We start from the raw sequence: 21,314 nt of genomic DNA on the forward strand, positions 1-21,314 counted from the left end.
TCCTTCACTGTGGTTCTAGCTTGCCATGCTAATGGCCAGAAACTTCCACCCATGGTGATATTCAAAAGGAAGACCTTGCCAAAAGAGACCTTTCCAGCCGGCGTCATCATAAAAGCTAACTCGAAGGGATGGATGAAGAAAAGATGAGCGAGTGGTTAAGGTAAGTTTAAGTTTACGCGAAGAGGCCGGGTGGCTTTTTTCACGCAGCTTCGTCCATGTTGATATACGATTCCATGCGCGCCCACATCACGCTGGTTTTAATATATTATTAAAGTTTGACTGACCTATTTGACTGTTTTTTTGACATTCCTTTAGCGCAGTTAGATGCGGCTTACAACACGGGGCGGCTTATAGGTGGACAAAGTTTTGAAATATGCCGTTCATTGAAGGCGCGGCTTATAACCCAGGGCGCCTTATGGTGCGGAAAATACGGTAAGCAAAATTATCTGCCAATAGAACAAGAACATTTGGCTTGTCAAGACTTTCCAAAACAAGTAAAATTAGCTAACCTCGATGCACCCAAAAATACCTTAAAATAAGAATGTTCTCACTAATAATAAGTGCACTTTTCTTGGTAGAAAAAACAAATATGAGACCTTTTTTCTCAAAATGTTGAAAAATATTCTTAACTAAGTAGCGCTCAGCATTACATTTCTTGCATTTTTATTTTTCCATTGATAACATGCCATCACAGGAAATGACGTAGCTCAGTCATTAGACTGAGCTACGTCATTTCCTGTGATGTCACACAAGCAGCAAAAATAATGGACCGGAAAAAAACGCCTCAAGGCATGGCTATTCACCTATAGTGATCACAGAGACACGTTGTTTTTGTGTTACTGTATATATTTGTTTTTCTGAAAAAACCCACTTAATATACTTTGGGTAACAACAGTCAATATTTATTTATTTTATTTTATTTTTTTAGGACGGCTTCGAAGCAATTCTGGACCACCATCCGCCGCCTCAGGAAGGGGAAGCAGTGCAGTGTCAACACCGTGTATGGTGGGGATGGTGCTCTGCTGACCTCGACTGCGGATGTTGTGGATCGGTGGAGGGAATACTTCGAAGACCTCCTCAATCCTACCAGCACGTCTTCCTATGAGGAAGCAGGGCCTGGGGAATCTGTGGTGGGCTCTCCTATTTCTGGGGCTGAGGTTGCCGAGGTTGTTAAAAAGCTCCTCGGTGGCAAGGCCCCGGGGGTGGATGAGATCCGCCCGGAGTTCCTTAAGGCTCTGGATGCTGTGGGGCTGTCTTGGTTGACAAGACTCTGCAACATCGCGTGGACATCGGGGGCGGTACCTCTGGATTGGCAGACCGGGGTGGTGGTTCCTCTCTTTAAGAAGGGGAACCGGAGGGTGTGTTCCAACTATCGTGGGATCACACTCCTCAGCCTTCCCGGTAAGGTCTATTCAGGTGTACTGGAGAGGAGGCTACGCCGGATAGTCGAACCTCGGATTCAGGAGGAACAGTGTGGTTTTCGTCCTGGTCGTGGAACTGTGGACCAGCTCTATACTCTCGGCAGGGTCCTTGAGGGTGCATGGGAGTTTGCCCAACCAGTCTACATGTGCTTTGTGGACTTGGAGAAGGCATTCGACCGTGTACCCCGGGAAGTCCTGTGGGGAGTGCTCAGAGAGTATGGGGTAACGGACTGTCTTATTGTGGCAGTTCGCTCCCCGTATAATCAGTGCCAGAGCTTGGTCCGCATTGCCGGCAGTAAGTCGGACACGTTTCCAGTGAGGGTTGGACTCCGCCAAGGCTGCCCTTTGTCACCGATTCTGTTCATAACCTTTATGGACAGAATTTCTAGGCGCAGTCAGGGCGTTGAGGGGATCTGGTTTGGTGGCTGCAGGATTAGGTCTCTGCTATTTGCAGATGATGTGGTCCTGATGGCTTCCTCTGGCCAGGATCTTCAGCTCTTGCTGGATCGGTTCGCAGCCGAGTGTGAAGCGACTGGGATGGGAATCAGCACCTCCAAGTCCGAGTCCATGGTTCTCTCCCGGAAAAGGGTGGAGTGCCATCTCCGGGTTGGGGAGGAGATCTTGCCCCAAGTGGAGGAGTTCAAGTACCTCGGAGTCTTGTTCACGAGTGAGGGAAGAGTGGATCGTGAGATCGACAGGCGGATTGGTGCGGCGTCTTCAGTAATGCGGACGCTGTATCGATCCGTTGTGGTGAAGAAGGAGCTGAGCCGGAAGGCAAAGCTCTCGATTTACCGGTCGATCTACGTTCCCATCCTCACCTATGGTCATGAGCTTTGGGTCATGACTGAAAGGACAAGATCACGGGTACAAGCGGCCGAAATGAGTTTCCTCCGCCGGGTGGCGGGGCTCTCCCTTAGAGATAGGGTGAGAAGCTCTGTCATCCGGGAGGAGCTCAAAGTAAAGCCGCTGCTCCTCCACATCGAGAGGAGCCAGATGAGGTGGTTCGGGCATCTGGTCAGGATGCCACCCGAACGCCTCCCTAGGAAGGTGTTTCGAGCACGTCCGACCGGTAGGAGGCCACGGTGAAGACCCAGGACACGCTGGGAAGACTATCTCTCCTGGCTGGCCTGGGAACGCCTCGGGGTCCCACAGGAAGAGCTGGACGAAGTGGCTGGGGAGAGGGAAGTCTGGGCTTCCCTGCTTAAGCTGCTGCCCCCGCGACCCGACCTCGGATAAGCGGAAGAAGATGGATGGATGGATGGATATTTTATTTTTTCTTACAAAATAAAAGTGAGCTTTTGTTAAACCAAATATTGTGTTTTTTTTCCATATACAACAACCTATCTGGATTCGATAAGAGAATCGATAAGGAATCGGTTTGATAAGAGGATTCGATAATAGGCTCAAACTCGATAATTTCTTATCAAACATCATCCCTAATAATGCTATTTGCCCTTGCTGTTTTTTTTGCTGTTTTTGCACCGGAAGGAAAGTGGGGGGACAATTCGAGTGTACGCTATTCCATATCTTTATTTTTTTACTCTCCTTGATATGTGAATACCTAAGTGTTTATTGTTGTGAGTGAACTGTGGTGCTGAATTTCCCCCAGGGATCAATATAGTACTTTATATTCTATTCTATTTTAAAGACAAAAGGTGTAAACCAGGCCGAGGCATTTGAGGAACACCAATCCAGATACAATTGTGTGAATGTATTTCATTGTATATGCGAGTGTGACATAGTCGCAAAAATACGGATATAAGAAAATGATTATTATGCAATACTGGCCAGAGAATGGAGAACATTCAACCTTTCTGCTTTTGACACAGTGGAGACCCCCGGTCATTGCACACACACACACACACACACACACACACACACACACATATGCAGGCCCACAGCCGGTTACTTGGCAACCCCTCATGAGCAGGATGAAACTGGTTCGGAGAGAGTTACACAAGCCTGCATCTCCACAGGGGGGGGGGGCACAGCAAGTTGGAACTGGGAGAAGCAGGAGTCGCAAAAGACCAGAAGAGACATCGGCACTGATGAACACAATATTGGAACCGGCAGTCCTAAAGTCAGGGTGGATTTTGGTTCCATGTTGAAAAAGGTAAAAAAAAAAAAAAAAGGGCTGTTATTGTTCAAATGAGGCACTTACACTGCAAAAAGCCAGTGCTCAAAATCAAGAAAAAAAAAAAAAAAAAAAAAAAAAAAAAAGAAAAAAAAGAGGGGTATTTTATTTGAACTACCGTATTTTTCGGACTACAAGTCGCAGTTTTTTTTCATAGTTTGGCCGGGCTCCAGTGCGATTTATATATGTTTTTTTCCTTTTTTATTATGCATTTTTGGCAGGTGCGACTTATACTCCGAAAAATACGGTAAGCAAAATTATCTGCCAATAGAACAAGAAAATTCGGCTTGTCAAGACTTTCCAAAACAAGTAAAATTAGCTAACTTCAATGAACCCCAAAAATACCTTAAAATAAGTATATTCTCACTAATAACAAGTGCACTTTTCTTGGTAGGAAAAAAACGAGACCTTTTTGCTCAATATGTTGAAAAATATTCTTAAATGAAGTAAATGCTAGTGCCATTATCTTGACATAATGATATGCGCTCGGCATTACATTTCTTGAAACCAGCAAACTTATACTAAAAACTCATTTATTGTTCTTAATGGAAATTCAACAAGGCAACATCTTGTTACTCTCGGGGTCTCCTAGCCGCTCAGGCAAATCATATTGTCTAAAAATGCATTTTTCCATGGATAACATGACATCATCGCGCCAAGTGCGTGCTCTTTCAGTCAATTAGTGCGCATATATACAGCCTGGCCACAACCAAAAAAATTTTAATTCAAATTTTGAAGAATTTATCTGAATGTGCATGAACTATTTCTGTTCAAAATAGTTAGAAATGTCAAATGTTTAAATATTAACTGTCAGTTTACTGTACTGTGCCAACTGTACTACTATATGAGTACCTATTTTCTATTGTTTCATTGAAAATAAAACAGCAATTTGGCTGTCATCTGTTTTAATACGAGACACAATTGTGTCAAAGTCATGATTTTTTTTTTTTTTACATGCTTGAAATAAGAAATTATTACTTTAAAAAAGTAGTTTTATACTTGTGAGTGTTGATGACACAGCTTTGCAACAGTTGATATTCTAGTTTCAAGCATGTTTTACTCAGAGGTGGGTAGTAACGCGCTACATTTACTCCGTTACATCTACTTGAGTAACTTTTGGGATAAATTGTACTTCTAAGAGTAGTTTTAATGCAACATACTTTTACTTTTACTTGAGTATATTTATAGAGAAGAAACGCTACTTTTACTCCGCTACTTTTATCTACATTCAGCTCGCTACTCGCTACTAATTTTTATCGATCTGTTAATGCACGCTTTGTTTGTTTTGGTCTGTCAGACAGACCTTCATAGTGCCTGCGTTTCAACAAATACAGTCACTGGTGACGTTCACTCCGTTCCACCAATCAGATGCAGTCACTGGTGACGTTGGACCAATCAAATAGAGCCAGGCGGTCACATGACCTGACTTAAACAAGTTGAAAAACTTATTGGGGTGTTACCTTTTAGTGGTCAATTGTACGGAATATAATATAATATAATATAATCTACTAATAAAAGTTCCAATCAATCAATCAAAAGTGTGAAGGAAAAAAGACCCTTTTTTATTTCAACCGTACATCCTGTCAAAAGCCTAAAGACTGACTGCACAGTTCCTGTCTTCACAATAAAAGTGCCGCTCCATCGCGCGTGCGCTTTCAAAATAAGAGTCTCCAAAAGCCAGCGCAAACAAGCTAGCAAGCTATGGAGTTTGCCCCCAATGTATTTCTTGTAAAGTGTATAAAAACGCATATGGAAGCTGGACAAATAAGATGCCAAAAAACAACCACTTTCATGTGGTATTTGACAGAAAGGAGGAACTTTTTTTGTCCTCCATTTGAAAACGTGGACTTTATCAGCACTACTGTCTGATTACAATCAATGCAAGTCATCAGAATCAGGTAATACACCAACTTATATTCTTGTCTTCATGAAAGAAAGGAATCTATATGTGTTAAACATGCATGCATATTCATTAAAACACCTTTAACATGTAAACAAAAACGGCAAAATAAATAAATTTAAATTATATACTGTATATATCAATGTATGTATATATATGTGTGTATATATATATGTATATATATATGTGTGTGTGTGTGTGTGTGTGTGTGTGTATATATATATATATATATATATATATATGTATATATGTGTTTGTATAAATACATGTGTGTGTGTATATATATATATATATGTATATGTGTGTGTGTGTATATACATATATATATATATATATATATATACATATACATATATATATATATATATATATATATATATATATATATATATATATATATATATATATATATATATGATATGTGTGTACGTTACTCATCAGTTACTCAGTACTTGAGTAGTTTTTTCACAACATACTTTTTACTTTTACTCAAGTAAATATTTGGGTGACTACTCCTTACTTTTACTTGAGTAATAAATCTCTAAAGTAACAGTACTCTTACTTGAGTACAATTTCTGGCTACTCGACCCACCTCTGGTTTTACTCAATATAGGTCATCAAATCTCAGCAACAAGCTGTAATATCTTACTGAGATCATTTAGGACCAAAACACTTAAAACAAGTAAAACACTGAGAAGAGTTATCTTATCAGACAGAAAATAAGCAAATATCACCCTTATTTGAGATTTTTAATCTTACTTAGAATTCAGTTTTTGCAGTACAGGTTAAAAGTTCATGGCAAAAAGACTTTGGACTCGGGCAAACAGTTTTTTTTTTATGTGTTGACTGACTTACTGTCATAATGTGACTCATGGACCGAGGCAAAGTGCTGGTGGGAAAATTCACCGCCGGACTCGGCAGCGACTGCACAGTAATTAAGTGTCACACCTCGCTTGATTAAATCTAATCTGACCGCAGTTTCGCAGGGGAAATGTTACGGCACCGAGCTCCGCCGCACTGTGACCTAAATGTTTGTGTTTGGCCGACATGAATGGATTCATATATGACCCTTCAGAGTAACACACATCTGTGCGTTGAGAAACAAATCACATTATGACTCACATTTACTGCCATTTACCACCTCGACGTGAACATTTAGCCTTGTTGACTTCATCCAATAAAACAGCCGACCAATGCAGTTTTGCATGTGTTTGAACAAGACCGTTTAATGATTACTTGCTTAGTTTAGCAATACAATTCATGTTTATTCTAGGAACTGTCCGCAACCACACAGCTTAACCATTAGGAACCCAGACCATCCATTCATTTTCTACCGCGTATTCCCTTCGGGGTCACGGGAGGTGCTGGAGCCTATCTCAGCTACAATCGGACGGAAGGCAAGGTACACCCTGGACAAGTCGCCACCTCATCGCAGGGCCAACACAGATAGACAGACAACATTCACACTCACATTCACACACTAGGGCCCATTTTTAGTGTTGACAATCAACCTAGGAACTCGGACCCATTTCGGTTTAAAGGAAAAGAAAACAACTCTTAAAGGGGAACATTATCACAATTTCAGAATGGTTAAAACCATTAAAAATCAGTTCCCAGTGGCTTATTTTATTTTTCGAAGTTTTTTTTCAAAATTTTACCCATCACACGATATCCACTTTGTTTTAGCAATCAAGAATAGTTTAGTTGTTTTTATCCTTCTTTGTGGGGACATTGTTGGCATATGTCATGTTCGGATGCACATTGTGGACGCCGTCTTTGCTCCGCAGTAAGTCTTTGCTGTTGTCCAGCATTCTGTTTTTGTTTACTTTGTAGCCAGTTCAGTTTTAGTTTCGTTCTGCATAGCCTTCCCTAAGCTTCAATGCCTTTTCTTAGGGGCACTCATTTTTTGTTTATTTTTGGTTTTAGCATTAGACACCATTTTACCTGCACACTGCCTCCCGCTGTTTCCGACATCTACAAAGCAAATAGCTACCGACTGCCACATACTGATATGAATCAGAATCAGAATCAGCTTTATTGTCATTACGCAAGGTAACGAGATTGAGGCCATTCCATACAGTGCGATGTGTGCATGCTAGAAAAACAATGTGCAAATATATAAAAATTTAAAAAATGTAGAAGTGCAATGAATATGGTGTGAAATGAAGGTATACATGAAAAAAACAAAACAAAAACAGGGTGGTTGGTGGAATGGGTTATTGCACCGAAGAGAAGGCAGTTATGAGGGACAATGGGGCAGTCCGTTCAGGATGGTTATGGCCCTGGGGAAGAAGCTGTTCTTTAGCCTGTTTGTTTTGGTTTTAATGCACCTGTAGCGCTTCCCAGAGGGCAGCAGGTGGAACAGGTCAGAGCCAGGGTGGGTGCTGTCCTTGATGATGGCACTGGCTCTGTTGAGGCAGCGGGAGGTGTAGATGTCCGTCAGAGAGGGGAGAGGGCGGCCGATATGGAAGAGTATTACACGGTTACTCTGCCGCGCTCTAGACAGCACCGACACTCAACAACAACACATCATTTGCAGACTATAATTACTGGTTTGCAAAAAATATTTTTTTACCCAAATAGGTGAAATTAGATAATCTCCCATGGCACACCAGACTGTATCTCACAGCACACTAGTTGAAAAACACTGGGCTAGGAGACACCGAGAGTAACAAGCGGTTGCCTTGTTGCCTTTCCATTAGGAACAATAAATTCATTTTTAGTATAAGTTTGCTGGTTTAAAGAAATGTAATGCCGAGCGCATATCATTATGTGAAGATAATGGCACTAGCATTTACTTCATTTAAAGGGGAACATTATCACAATTTCAGAATGGTTAAAACCATTAAAAATCAGTTCCCAGTGGCTTATTTTATTTTTCGACGTTTTTTTCAAAATTTTACCCATCCCTAAAAAAAGCTTCAAAGTGCCTGATTTTAACCATCGTTATATACACCCGTCCATTTTCCTGTGACGTCACATAGTGATGCCGATACAAACAAACATGGCGGATAGAACAGCAAGATATAGCGACATTAGCTCGGATTCAGACTCATATTTCAGCGGCTTAAGTGATTCAACAGATTACACATGTATTGAAACAAATGGTTGTAGTGTGGAGGCAGGTAACTTGGAGGTGGTAAGCACTTTTACATTTCATGAAACAAATTATAATTACAGAAAACAAAAGGCAAAACAACTTACAATTAAAGCTGCAAGCAGCGATGGACGGGACCGACTTTGACGGCACATAAAATCCAAACCGGAGCAGTAATTAAAACTCTTTCGTCATCTTTTAATCAGAAGGGTTCAATCTCTCTCCTGTGCTAGTTTGAAGCCGACACGACAAACGCGCTCAGAGGAGATAATGTTTGAAAAAAGGTGACCGGTTTTTACAAAACTTTTGTTTTGAAGGGGGAATTGCAAACTTCCTGTTGATTCTTGCTGGGGGTTGTAAGTATATGAAATGTAGGTATAAGTAAGACCTACATGGAGGTTTTTGTTTCATGTCTCTAAGACATTCCTACTGGAAGTTACAGGCAGTTTTGTCTGAGTTTTCTTCCTAGGAGCAGTTGTGTCTGTGTTTTCTTCCTAGGGGGCGCTAGAGCGTAATTTTGAGTTTTGGGGTTGGGTTTTTTATTAGATCGCAATTGTTGCCAGTACTAATGTGTGTGTCCAGTTTGGTGAGTTTTGAAGCATGTAAAGGGGGTCAAATTACAGCTCAAAGAGGCAAAAGTGACTGTTTTTAGTAAACTTTTGTTCTGAAGGGTGAATTGCCAACTTCCTGTTGATTTTTGCTGAAGGATGTCAATTACTGAAATCTAGGTCTAAGTCAGACCTACATAGAGATTTTTGTTTCATGTCTCTACGACATTCCTACTGGAAGTTACAAGCAATTTTGTCTGTGTTTTTTCCTAGGGGGAGCTAGAGCGCAATTTTTATTTTTTTTTATTTTTTATTTTTTTAAATTAGATGGTAATTTTCGCTAGTCCTGATGTGTGTGTCAAATATGGTGAGTTTTGAAGAATGTTAAAGGGGAACATTATCACAATTTCAAAATTGTTAAAACCATTAAAAATCAGTTCCCAGTGGCTTATTATATTTTTCAAAGTTTTTTTCAAAATTTTACCCATCACGCAATATCCCTAAAAAAAGCTTCAAAGTGCCTGATTTTAACCACCCGTCCATTTTCCTGTGACGTCACATAGTGATGCCAACACAAACAAACATGGCGCATAGAACAGCAAGCTATAGCGACATTAGTTCGGATTCAGACTCGGATTTCAGCGGCTTAAGCGATTCAACAGATTACGCATGTATTGAAACGGATGGTTGTAGTGTGGAGGCAGGTAGCGAAAACGAAGTTGAAGAAGAAACTGAAGCTATTGAGCCATATCGGTTTGAACCGTATGCAAGCGAAACCGACGAAAACGACACGACAGCCAGCGACACGGGAGAAAGCGAGGACGAATTCGGCGATCGCCTTCTAACCAACGATTGGTATGTGTTTGTTTGGCATTAAAGGAAACTAACAACTATGAACTAGGTTTACAGCATATGAAATATATTTGGCAACAACATGCACTTTGAGAGTGCAGACAGCCCAATTTTCATCAATTAATATATTCTGTAGACATACCCTCATCCGCGCTTTTTTCCTGAAAGCTGATCTGTCCAGTTTTGGAGTTGATGTCAGCAGGCCAGGGAAGCTAGGGTCGATGTGAGCCAAGACATCCAGGGGGTTTAGCTCGCTCGTCTGCGGGAACAAACTGCCGCCATTGCTTGCCGTGCTACCGAGGTCCTTTGTCCCTGAATTGCTCACACACTCCGGCAGATTCAATGGGGGTCTGGCGGCAGATTTCTTTGACTTTATCGTCGGAAATGCATCTGCTTTGAGTGTCGCAGGATATCCACACATTCTTGCCATCTCTGTCGTAGCATAGCTTTCGTCGGTAAAGTGTGCGGAACAAACGTCCAATTTCTTGCCACTTTGGCATCTTTGGGCCACTGGTGCAACTTGAATCCGTCCCTGTTCGTGTTGTTACACCCTCCGACAACACACCGACGAGGCAGGATGTCTCGAAGGTACGGAAAACAGTCGAAAAAAACGGAAAATAACAGAGCTGATTTGACTCGGTGTTTGAGAAAATGGCGGATTGCTTCCCGATGTGACGTCACGTGTTTATGTGTGCATGGCATGGAGGTTTTTTCCCACTCCAGACTAGATTGTATTTTTTTACTCATCTTCTTCCCCAGCGTTTTACCTTTTTCCCATCTTGTGGCGACCAATCAGCGTTCCTGTTCTGTAACCCTGTACACTGTTTGTTTGTCTAATCTTGAACGGGTTTGTGCTGAAAACAAAGTTTTGTTGTACTTGTGCAATGACAATAAAGACCTATCTGATCTGATTTTTGAGTTATCTTCTATGTTTATTTTCACACATATCTGTTTTTGTAGTGTAGTGTAAAATTGTTGATATTGTACAGGTAAAAGCCAGTAAATTAGAATATTTTGAAAAACTTGATTTATTTCAGTAATTGCATTCAAAAGGTGTAACTTGTACATTATATTTATTCATTGCACACAGACTGATGCATTCAAATGTTTATTTCATTTAATTTTGATGATTTGAAGTGGCAACAAATGAAAATCCAAAATTCCGTGTGTCACAAAATTAGAATATTACTTAAGGCTAATACAAAAAAGGGATTTTTAGAAATGTTGGCCAACTGAAAAGTATGAAAATGAAAAATATGAGCATGTACAATACTCAATACTTGGTTGGAGCTCCTTTTGCCTCAATTACTGCGTTAATGCGGCGTGGCATGGAGTCGATGAGTTTCTGGCACTGCTCAGGTGTTATGAGAGCCCAGGTTGCTCTGATAGTGGCCTTCAACTCTTCTGCGTTTTTGGGTCTGGCATTCTGCATCTTCCTTTTCACAATACCCCACAGATTTTCTATGGGGCTAAGGTCAGGGGAGTTGGCGGGCCAATTTAGAACAGAAATACCATAGTCCGTAAACCAGGCACGGGTAGATTTTGCGCTGTGTGCAGGCGCCAAGTCCTGTTGGAACTTGAAATCTCCATCTCCATAGAGCAGGTCAGCAGCAGGAAGCATGAAGTGCTCTAAAACTTGCTGGTAGACGGCTGCGTTGACCCTGGATCTCAGGAAACAGAGTGGACCGACACCAGCAGATGACATGGCACCCCAAACCATCACCCAACCATGCAAATTTTGCATTTCCTTTGGAAATCGAGGTCCCAGAGTCTGGAGGAAGACAGGAGAGGCACAGGATCCACGTTGCCTGAAGTGGGTATTGTGAAAAGGAAGATGCAGAATGCCAGACCCAAAAACGCAGAAGAGTTGAAGGCCACTATCAGAGCAACCTGGGCTCTCATAACACCTGAGCAGTGCCAGAAACTCATCGACTCCATGCCACGCCGCATTAACGCAGTAATTGAGGCAAAAGGAGCTCCAACCAAGTATTGAGTATTGTACATGCTCATATTTTTCATTTTCATACTTTTCAGTTGGCCAACATTTCTAAAAATCCCTTTTTTGTATTAGCCTTAAGTAATATTCTAATTTTGTGACACACGGAATTTTGGATTTTCATTTGTTGCCACTTCAAATCATCAACATTAAATGAAATAAACATTTGAATGCATCAGTCTGTGTGCAATGAATAAATATAATGTACAAGTTACACCTTTTGAATGCAATTACTGAAATAAATCAAGTTTTTCAAAATATTCTAATTTACTGGCTTTTACCTGTATATCTTTGTATATTGTTTACAAACTCAGAGAAAAAGTCATTGGACATAGGAATGCTTACCGACTTTAGTTTGTTAAAATGTAATTAAAATGTAATAAAAGAGAACCGTTGCATTATTTAGTCGATGTTACATTGTTGTATTCGTGTTGTTACGTTGTTCACAAATAAGTTTTCTGCAAACATATACATGTAGTTTGCCCAAAATCTTGCTCCTGTGTTTTATTGTGATCCTAATCCATTAGAGACATTAAAGTCAAGACACAATCACTCAGTAATCTTGAAAACTCTCAACTAAAAAGTATCAGTATCAGTTTCAACAATACATTTACTTTGTATCTAATGCAAAGGTTATCAAACTTTTTCCACCAAGTACCACCTCAGAAAACACTTGGCTCTCCAAGTACCACCTTAATGACCAACGATAAAACACAGTAGAGTAGTGGGGCTCAGTACCATCAAATCCTGACTATAAGCCACTACTTTTTTCCTGAGCTTCGAACCCTACGGCTTATAAAGCGGTGCGGCTAATTCATGGATTTTTCTTCGCTGGCGGCCGGCTTTAAAGTACCGTATTTTTCGGAGTATAAGTCGCACCGGAGAATAAGTCGCACCTGCCGAAAATGCATGATAAAAAAGGAAAAAAAACATATATATGTCGCAACTGGAGCCCGGCCAAACTATGAAAAAAACTACGACTTATAGTCCGAAAAATACGGTAAATAGTTAAAAACAAACAAACAAGGAAACAAAGTCGGTGTTGTATTGTTTGCGCTATGGCGCCATCTTTTGGATGAGTTCGCTCACTGCAGATGCCGTAGTGGCTGCTTTGCCCTTCTGGTTAGAATGGTTTTTTTTTAACCTACCGGAAGTACAGTTGCCGTTCGGTATTGTTTCAGTTTCACAAACTCCTCAGTAAATTCACTAAAACGTCAGCGTGGAGTTATTAGCGGATTGGAGCGTGAGCTTCCGCAGCCTGTGGGTCTATGACAATGACTTCTGTTTTGTATGATCAGCCCTTTTACTGCCATGTTAGAGACAACGTTAAGAAACAATTGAGGATATGTAAATAAACATTGACAAAATATTGCTGTGAAACCAACTCATTTCACAACGTATACATCTGCGACTTATCGTCCGGTGCGGTTAATGTATGGAGTGATACATTTGAAGTGAAGTGAATTATATTTATATAGCGCTTTTCTCTAGTGACTCAAAGCGCTTTACATTGTGAAACCCAATATCTAAGTTACATTTAAACCAGTGTGGGTGGCACTGGGAGCAGGTGGGTAAAGTGTCTTGCCCAAGGACACAACGGCAGTGACTAGGATGGCGGAAGCGGGGATCGAACCTGGAACCCTCAAGTTGCTGGCACGGCCGTTCTGCCAACCGAGCCATACCGCCCCATTTTGTATTATTTGCACAGCTATGTTATTTATTTTACGTAGAAATAATATTTTTCTATTTTAAATATGTTATGTAATTATTTGCTACTTAAACAGTTTATTTTATGTGCTGTTAATACCCGTCTTGACTAACTGGGTTAATAAAAGTGTTAACAGTACAGTTGTCATTCACTTCAATTTCAGTGAATCTCGCTTAAAAATTAATATCTTTATATGTATACTTTTACCGGAAAATATATTGAGATATATATCGAATTTAAGTAATAATATATATCGAGATATATCTCCCAAATGGCATGGCGGGGTTGGGAGCGTGGCCGTGCCAGCAACCTGAGGGTTCCTGGTTCGATCCCCACCTTCTACCAACCTTAGACTGACCATACGTCCTCTTTTCCCCGGAGCTGTCCGGGCGGAGTTCCTTAAATGCCTCAAATGTCCGGCATTTTGAGTTAGGGTTGCGTGTATTTTCAATGTACGTCCAGGGTTAAGAAGGGGTTAAAAACAAAACAAATTGTGCGCTCAGCAGCATTGGTGAGGGAGGGGCAGAGACAGAGAGAGAGAGAGAGTTATGATAAACGCGCATGCGTCGCCAGGCTCTGCTTTTTATCCATAGATTTATCAGATTTAATGTTTTATTATCTATAGCAGGGGTGTCAAAAGTGTGCCATTTGCGGCCCACAGCTAATGTTTTAAAGGCCCACGGCACATCCTAAAAATACTATTAAACTAAACAAAAACATAACAAAAGTGAAATAAAACAGCTTAAAGGTGAAATGTAATTTAGAAAAAGTTGCAATGTTGACTAATAAAACAAAGCTGTTTTTTTTTTTTCTTTCAAACTGTCATTGCTCAAAACATAATATTGAATCAAAATCAATGTTATTATGAATTATTGACCTATCCAAGGTTCCCATTACTTCACATCAAATATTACACTTTGAAAAATATTTTCGGTGGAAGACTTTGCATATTTTGTGTGTTTGCCATTAAAAACATAGTTTTGTTCGACAAAAAAGGGCGGAAAACAAACAAACAAACAAAAAAAACAACATAAAAAAAATTAAAACATTTAGAAATGAGGGATAGATGTGAAGTTGATGTAGACTCCAGAGATTTAAGCGTTAAATATCAAATGTATGTATGCCCTGGCACACCATTATCATCATTTCATGACCCAAGCAAAACACTTTTTACACTTTTATACTGAAATAAATACACCTACAACTTATTCAATAAAAACATAGAAAAAACTAGCAGCAGCGGTAAAGTTTAGATCCATGAAGGAAAGAAGAAAGTGAATGAATGTTTATAACTGAATACATTTACATATGTATACACATTTGGTTTCTTTTTTTATTATTTTTTTTTAATGAATTACCGTATTTTCCGCACTATTAGCCGCACCTAAAAACCACAAATTTACTCAAAAGCTGACAGTGCGGCTTATAACCCGGTGCGCTTTATATATGGATTAATATTAAGATTCATTTTCATAAAGTTTCGGTCTCGCAACTACGGTAAACAGCCGCCATCTTTTTTCCCCGTAGAAGAGGAAGTGCTTCTTCTTTTACGCAAGCAACCGCCAAGGTAAGCACCCGCCCCCATAGAAGAGGAAGCGCTTCTTCTTCTACTGTAAGCAACCACCCGCCCCCATAGAAGAAGAAGAAGCGCGCGGATATTACGTTTCATTTCCTTTGTGTGTTTACATCTGTAAAGACCACAAAATGGCTCCTACTAAGCGACAGGTTTCCGGTTCATGAAAAGACGCAATCTCTCCATCCGCACACGGATTACTATTTCACAGCAACTGCCTAAAGACTTTCAAGAAAAGCTGGCTACTTTCCGTGCATATTGTAAAAACAAGATAGCTGAAAAAAAGATCCGGCCAGAGAACATTATCAACATGGACGAGGTTCCACTGACTTTTGATATTCCTGTGAACCGCACTGTGGATACAACGGGAGCACGTACGGTGAATATTCGCACCACAGGGAATGAGAAGTCATCCTTCACTGTGGTTCTAGCTTGCCATGCTAATGGCCAGAAACTTCCACCCATGGTGATATTCAAAAGGAAGACCTTGCCAAAAGAGACCTTTCCAGCCGGCGTCATCATAAAAGCTAACTCGAAAGGATGGATGGATGAAGAAAAGATGAGCGAGTGGTTAAGGGAAGTTTACGCGAAGAGGCCGGGTGGCTTTTTTCACGCAGCTCCGTCCATGTTGATATACGACTCCATGCGCGCCCACATCACGCTGGTTTTTAATATATTATTAAAGTTTGACTGACCTATCTGACTGTTTTTTTGACATTCCTTTAGCGCAGTTAGATGCGGCTTATAACACGGGGCGGCTTATAGGTGGACAAAGTTTTGAAATATGCCGTTCATTGAAGGCGCGGCTTATAACCCAGGGCGCCTTATGGTGCGGAAAATACGGTAAGTAACGTTTATGACAACCTTTTTCCAAAACACAATATAGAATGTGAGATATAACAGGATAATGCATACGTTTATCTTTTTTTTTTCAAAACGCTTACAAAAAAGTGGGACCCCAAACATTTACCGTGGGACCCCATTTTTATGACTTGATGGGGTCCCTGGGACCCCATTTTGAAAATTCCTAGCGCCAACACTGCTGTCAACAGAGGAGAAAAAATACTTTATTTAAATAAATATATTATTTATAAAGCAAGTTGGAGTATCATTGGCAAATGTTCACCTAGTCCCGGCCTTGGCACGCATATATGTGTCCTCTTTTTGGGATTTCACAATATGGTCAGCCTAACCAACCTAGTCACGTCCGTTGTGTCCTTGAGCAAGACACTTCACCCTTGCTCCTGATGGGTCGTGGTTAGGGCCTTGCATGGCAGCTCCCTCCATCAGTGTGTGAACGGGTGCCATGTTTGCTACCAACTTTGAAACCGAGCCCGCCATACTCGCTAGATACACGGTTCCGGCATCTCTTATGTGTGGCTGCCATCTACTGGTCGCACTTATCATTTCACCATGTGACAAATAGGAGTGCGTCAAGGTCGGTAATTCATGCGTACTTGAGGCGCACCGGGATATAAGGCGCACTGTCGATTTTTCAGAAAATTAAAAGATTTTAAGTGTGTTTTATGGTCCAAAAATACGGTATGTGTGCTTGTCCTATATGAGGATTGTGAATGATAGGCAAAATTCCCCCCAAAAAAGTGAAGTTCCCCTTTAAGCACATTATGCAAGTGAGTATCACTTGCATAATGTGCTTCATCACACCAATTCTCAAATCCCTTCACTGGCTTCCCGTTCCACTCAGGATTGAATACAAAGTCTCCTTACTAACCCACCAGTGCCTCCATGGAAATACCCCCCTCTACCTCAAAGAACTACTCACCCCCAAATCCTCCACTCGACACCTCCGAGGACAAAGCTACGGACAATGGGAGACCGGGCTTTCTGCTCCGCCGCTCCCAATCTGTGGAACTATCTCCCTGACCACCTGAGGGCACCACAGACTGTGGATGCTTTTAAAAAAGGCTTAAAACCCCTTTTTTTTTTAAAGCCTTTTTTTTTTTTTTTTTTGGATATATGCATACTAGTTCTAGCTATTTGGCTGTTCTAGTTTTTATTTTTTTTTATTTTTTATTATCTTTTTATTTTTATTTGTTTAACCCTTGTGTAATGTTCACATTGTTGTTACTCAGCCAGCGTTTGTGGGTCTGATGGACCCGTTGCATTTTGTGGCTTTTAATGCCTCACAATCAAACACTTTATGTTAAGATACTGAACTGATTTTCCCGTATTCCAATAAACATCTGTTCAGTATTTTAACATAAAAGTGTTTGATTGTGAGGCATTAAAAGCCCCGAAATGCAACGGGTCCATCAGACCCACAAACGCTGGCTGAGTAACAACAATATGAAAAATTTCTCTGCCAGTTTCTGCATCCCACAGGGATTTTTCTTTTGTGTTTCTGCAGCTGCGCTTCCCACACAAGGTTGCAACATTGTTTGTCAACACTGTCTGCTCTCATTTTCTCGCACATTTTTGACCCTCTGATGTTCTGTGTACCTACACTCTGTCCTCCTCCTGTCTAGGCCTGCTGTGTGTGTGTGTGTGTGGTACACAGAACATAAATTTCCACACTTCTATTAGCCCCGGGTCCAGTGGACCCGGACATCTTATATGTAATATAAATGTGTAGGGGGGGTGTATGGTGTTAGGGTCATTAAATATGTATTCTGATATATGTTCTTCACAGAAAATGAGCCAAAGTCAGTGAGTCTCAGTTTGAAAAATTAATTAATTGTATCATTTTTCTTTGAATAAAAAATGAAAACGGGTCCCACAGACCCGAACACCACAGAAGGGTTAATACACTGTAGCCCTTTGAGGTTGTTTACTCAATGTAAAGTGCTTTTTACAAATAAAATCTACTATCTACCTGTACTTAATCATGATTAATCCAAATGCCAAAATGTGATTAATCTGATTAAAAAGCCGAACCATTTGACAAACACACTCCTAATTACAAACCCCGTTTCCATATGAGCTGGGGAATTGGAATACAATGATTTGCAAATCATTTTCAACCCATATTCAATTGAATGCACTACAAAGACAAGATATTTGATGTTCAAACTCATAAACTTTATTATTTTTTTGCAAATAATAATTAACTTAGAATTTCATGGCTGCAACACGTGCCAAAGTAGTTGGGAAAGGGCATGTTCACCACTGTGCTACATCACCTTTCCTTTTAACAACACTCAGTAAACATTGGGAACCGAGGAGACACATTTTTGAAGCTTCTCAGGTGGAATTCTTTCCCATTCTTGCTTGATGTACAGCTTAAGTTGTTCAACAGTCCGGGGGTCTCCGTTGTGCTATTTTAGGCTTCATAATGCGCCACACATTTTCAATGGGAGACAGGTCTGGACTACAGGCAGGCCAGTCTAGTACCCGCACTCTTTTACTATGAAGCCACGTTGATGTAACACCTGGCTTGGCATTGTCTTGCTGAAATAAGCAGGGGCGTCCATGGTAACGTTGCTTGGATGGCAACATATGTTGCTCCAAAACCTGTATGTACCTTTCAGCATTAATGGCGCCTTCACAGATGTGTAAGTTACCCATGTCTTGGGCACTAATACACCCCCATACCATCACACATGCTGGCTTTTACACTTTGCGCCTATAACAATCCGGATGGTTCTTTTCCTCTTTGGTCCGGAGGACATGACGTCCACAGTTTCCATAAACAATTTGAAATGTGGACTCGTCAGACCACGAAACACTTTTCCACTTTGTATCAGTCCATCTTAGATGAGCTCAGGCCCAGAAAAGCCGACGGCGTTCCTGGGTGTTGTTGATAAACGTTTTTTGCCTTGCATAGGAGAGTTTAACTTGCACTTACAGATGTAGCGACCAACTGTAGTTACTGACAGTGGCTTTCTGAAGTGTTCCTGAGCCCATGTGGTGATATCCTTTACACACTGATGTCGCTTGTTGATGCAGTACAGCCTGAGAGATCGAAGGTCACGGGGCTTAGCTGCTTACGTGCAGTGATTTCTCCAGATTCTCTGAACCCTTTGATGATATTACGGACCGTAGATGGTGAAATCCCTAAATTCCTTGCAATAGCTGGTTGAGAAATGTTTTTCTTAAACTGTTCAACAATTTGCTCACGCATTTGTTGACAAAGCGGTGACCCTCGCCCCATCTTTGTTTGTGAATGACTGAGCATTTTTTGGTAAGCTGTTTTTATACCAATCATGGCACCCACCTGTTCCCAATTTGCCTGCACACCTGTGGGATGTTCCAAATAAGTGTTTGATGAGCATTCCTCAACTTTATCAGTATTTATTGCCACCTTTCCCAACTTCTTTGTCAAACAAAAAAAATGTTTATCAGTTTGAACATCAAATATGTTGTCTTTGTAGCATATTCAACTGAATATGGGTTGAAAATGATTCGCAAATCATTGTATTCCGTTTATATTTACATCTAACACAATTTCCCAACTCATATGGAAACGGGGTTTGTACAAACTCAAACCTAATTTGGTTCTTGCATAAAGTCTGTGATACAGAATGAGGCTCTGTATGGGGCCGATAACGTCCAGCTGATCGTTGTGTGACCTACAAGTGCATTGACAAATGTTGCGTAACGTGGAGTTACCAAACAGCCTCCTGTTAGGTCTGCAAGGAGTCGGGTGGAATTCCAGTCTGCGTGTGATTAGGATCCATTGGAGAGGATACAATGAGACCATATTACATTTATTAAATGACTTGGCACTATTTCAATTGGGTGCACTTTTGCATGCTCGAATCTTCTAAAAAGGACTCAAATGTGCAATAAACTCATGCTTTTTTGACTTGGATGTACGCCTGCAGAAGTTATAAGCACTGAATACTGCGGCCAGCACAACAACATGTGCACAATTGGTGTTAAAACTTGTTTACGACTGTTGTTGTTGTTGTCCCCCCCCCCCCCACCACTGTTCTGGAGGATCTGGTTCCAGCTGGATCCGACCGGCTCGCCACCGTTATGGATGAACATTGTGAGTATCGGTAAATTCTGGGAGCCGGTCCGATACCGCGCGTGGATGCTTTAATTGCATGGCGAGTGACGTCATCACCTGCTCCCTTCGGTATATCACGTCGCGACACACGGCGGGGGACAATGCGGCACGATGTGACCCGCAGACCCCGGAGGGAGGGAGGGAGGAAGGCACGGATCGAACACTTACCTCTGGCCGGAGGACGGGAGCGAGGATGACTGCAGCGCCCCAACCACGGGTCTCTGCTGGCGGGGAGGAGGAGGGGCTTCTTCCGACCGGGGCTTTTTTTTTTTGGGTTCCGTTCTCGGTGAAGTCGGTCTGGAACAACCTGTGCCTCGCCGCTCGCCGTGCTGTAAAAGATTCACAAATAGGGTTTGATTACCTCATATGGTGCCTTGGACACGCCCCCCTCCACCGCCTCTGTCCCCTGAGTAAAGTCGTTGGTGATTGGCTGCTGTCCCACTTTGCGTTCTACTTTCCCTGCATCCTTTCGGGCCCTCTAGTGGCCATTACGTGTATTGCTCAAGCCATTTTTGTACGGCTGCAAAGTCCAAACAAATATTAAAAAAATACAAAAATTAACATTAAAACCCACGCAACAGGATAATTCTACAAGTTAAAAAAAATATTACAATCTCACAAATGCAAAAAAATAATAATTATCTCACAAGCGCCACCTGTCTAATCAGCAGTGTTGGGTTAGTTACTGAAAACCAGTAACTAGTTACAGTTACTAGTTACTTTATTTCAAAAGTAACTCAGTTACTAACTCAGTTACTTACACCAAAAAGTAATGCGTTACTGTGAAAAGTAACTATTTAGTTACTTCTTTTTTTCTTCTTTTTTTTTTAAAGCTCCCATTAATGCCCTTTTTGCCTTCATTTCAGTACTGTTATTGCACTGGAGAATAATACAATCAACTTGACATGCATTTTTATTTTCCTATTAACATAATTAATGAAAAACAGTGCAACATAAAAAGGCATTCCTCCTTTCTTTAAACTTGGACCAATGACCATGAATAAAAAACAAGTTTAAGTGCAACATAAGAAGAAACATCATCTTCCTTGAAACATAAAGCCTGACATCTGGAGTGATGCTGCTGTCTTCCACACTTGGAGCCATGGATTGTAG

At 41.1% G+C, this 21,314-nt stretch overlaps 1 protein-coding gene across 1 annotated transcript in view; it reads right to left on the minus strand.

Moving 5' to 3' along the window:
* abat (4-aminobutyrate aminotransferase) overlaps positions 1 to 20,518 on the minus strand; it is a 97,572-nt gene extending 77,054 nt beyond the window's left edge. The window contains exon 1 of the mRNA XM_061973811.1: positions 20,370 to 20,518. The gene's annotated coding sequence lies outside the window, so the exon portion shown is untranslated. The remainder of the gene's footprint in view (positions 1 to 20,369) is intronic.
* Positions 20,519 to 21,314: the final 796 nt, after the last annotated feature.

Source organism: Nerophis lumbriciformis, linkage group LG22, assembly GCF_033978685.3.
Source record: "Nerophis lumbriciformis linkage group LG22, RoL_Nlum_v2.1, whole genome shotgun sequence".
In the NCBI taxonomy this organism is placed as follows: Eukaryota; Metazoa; Chordata; class Actinopteri; order Syngnathiformes; family Syngnathidae; genus Nerophis; species Nerophis lumbriciformis.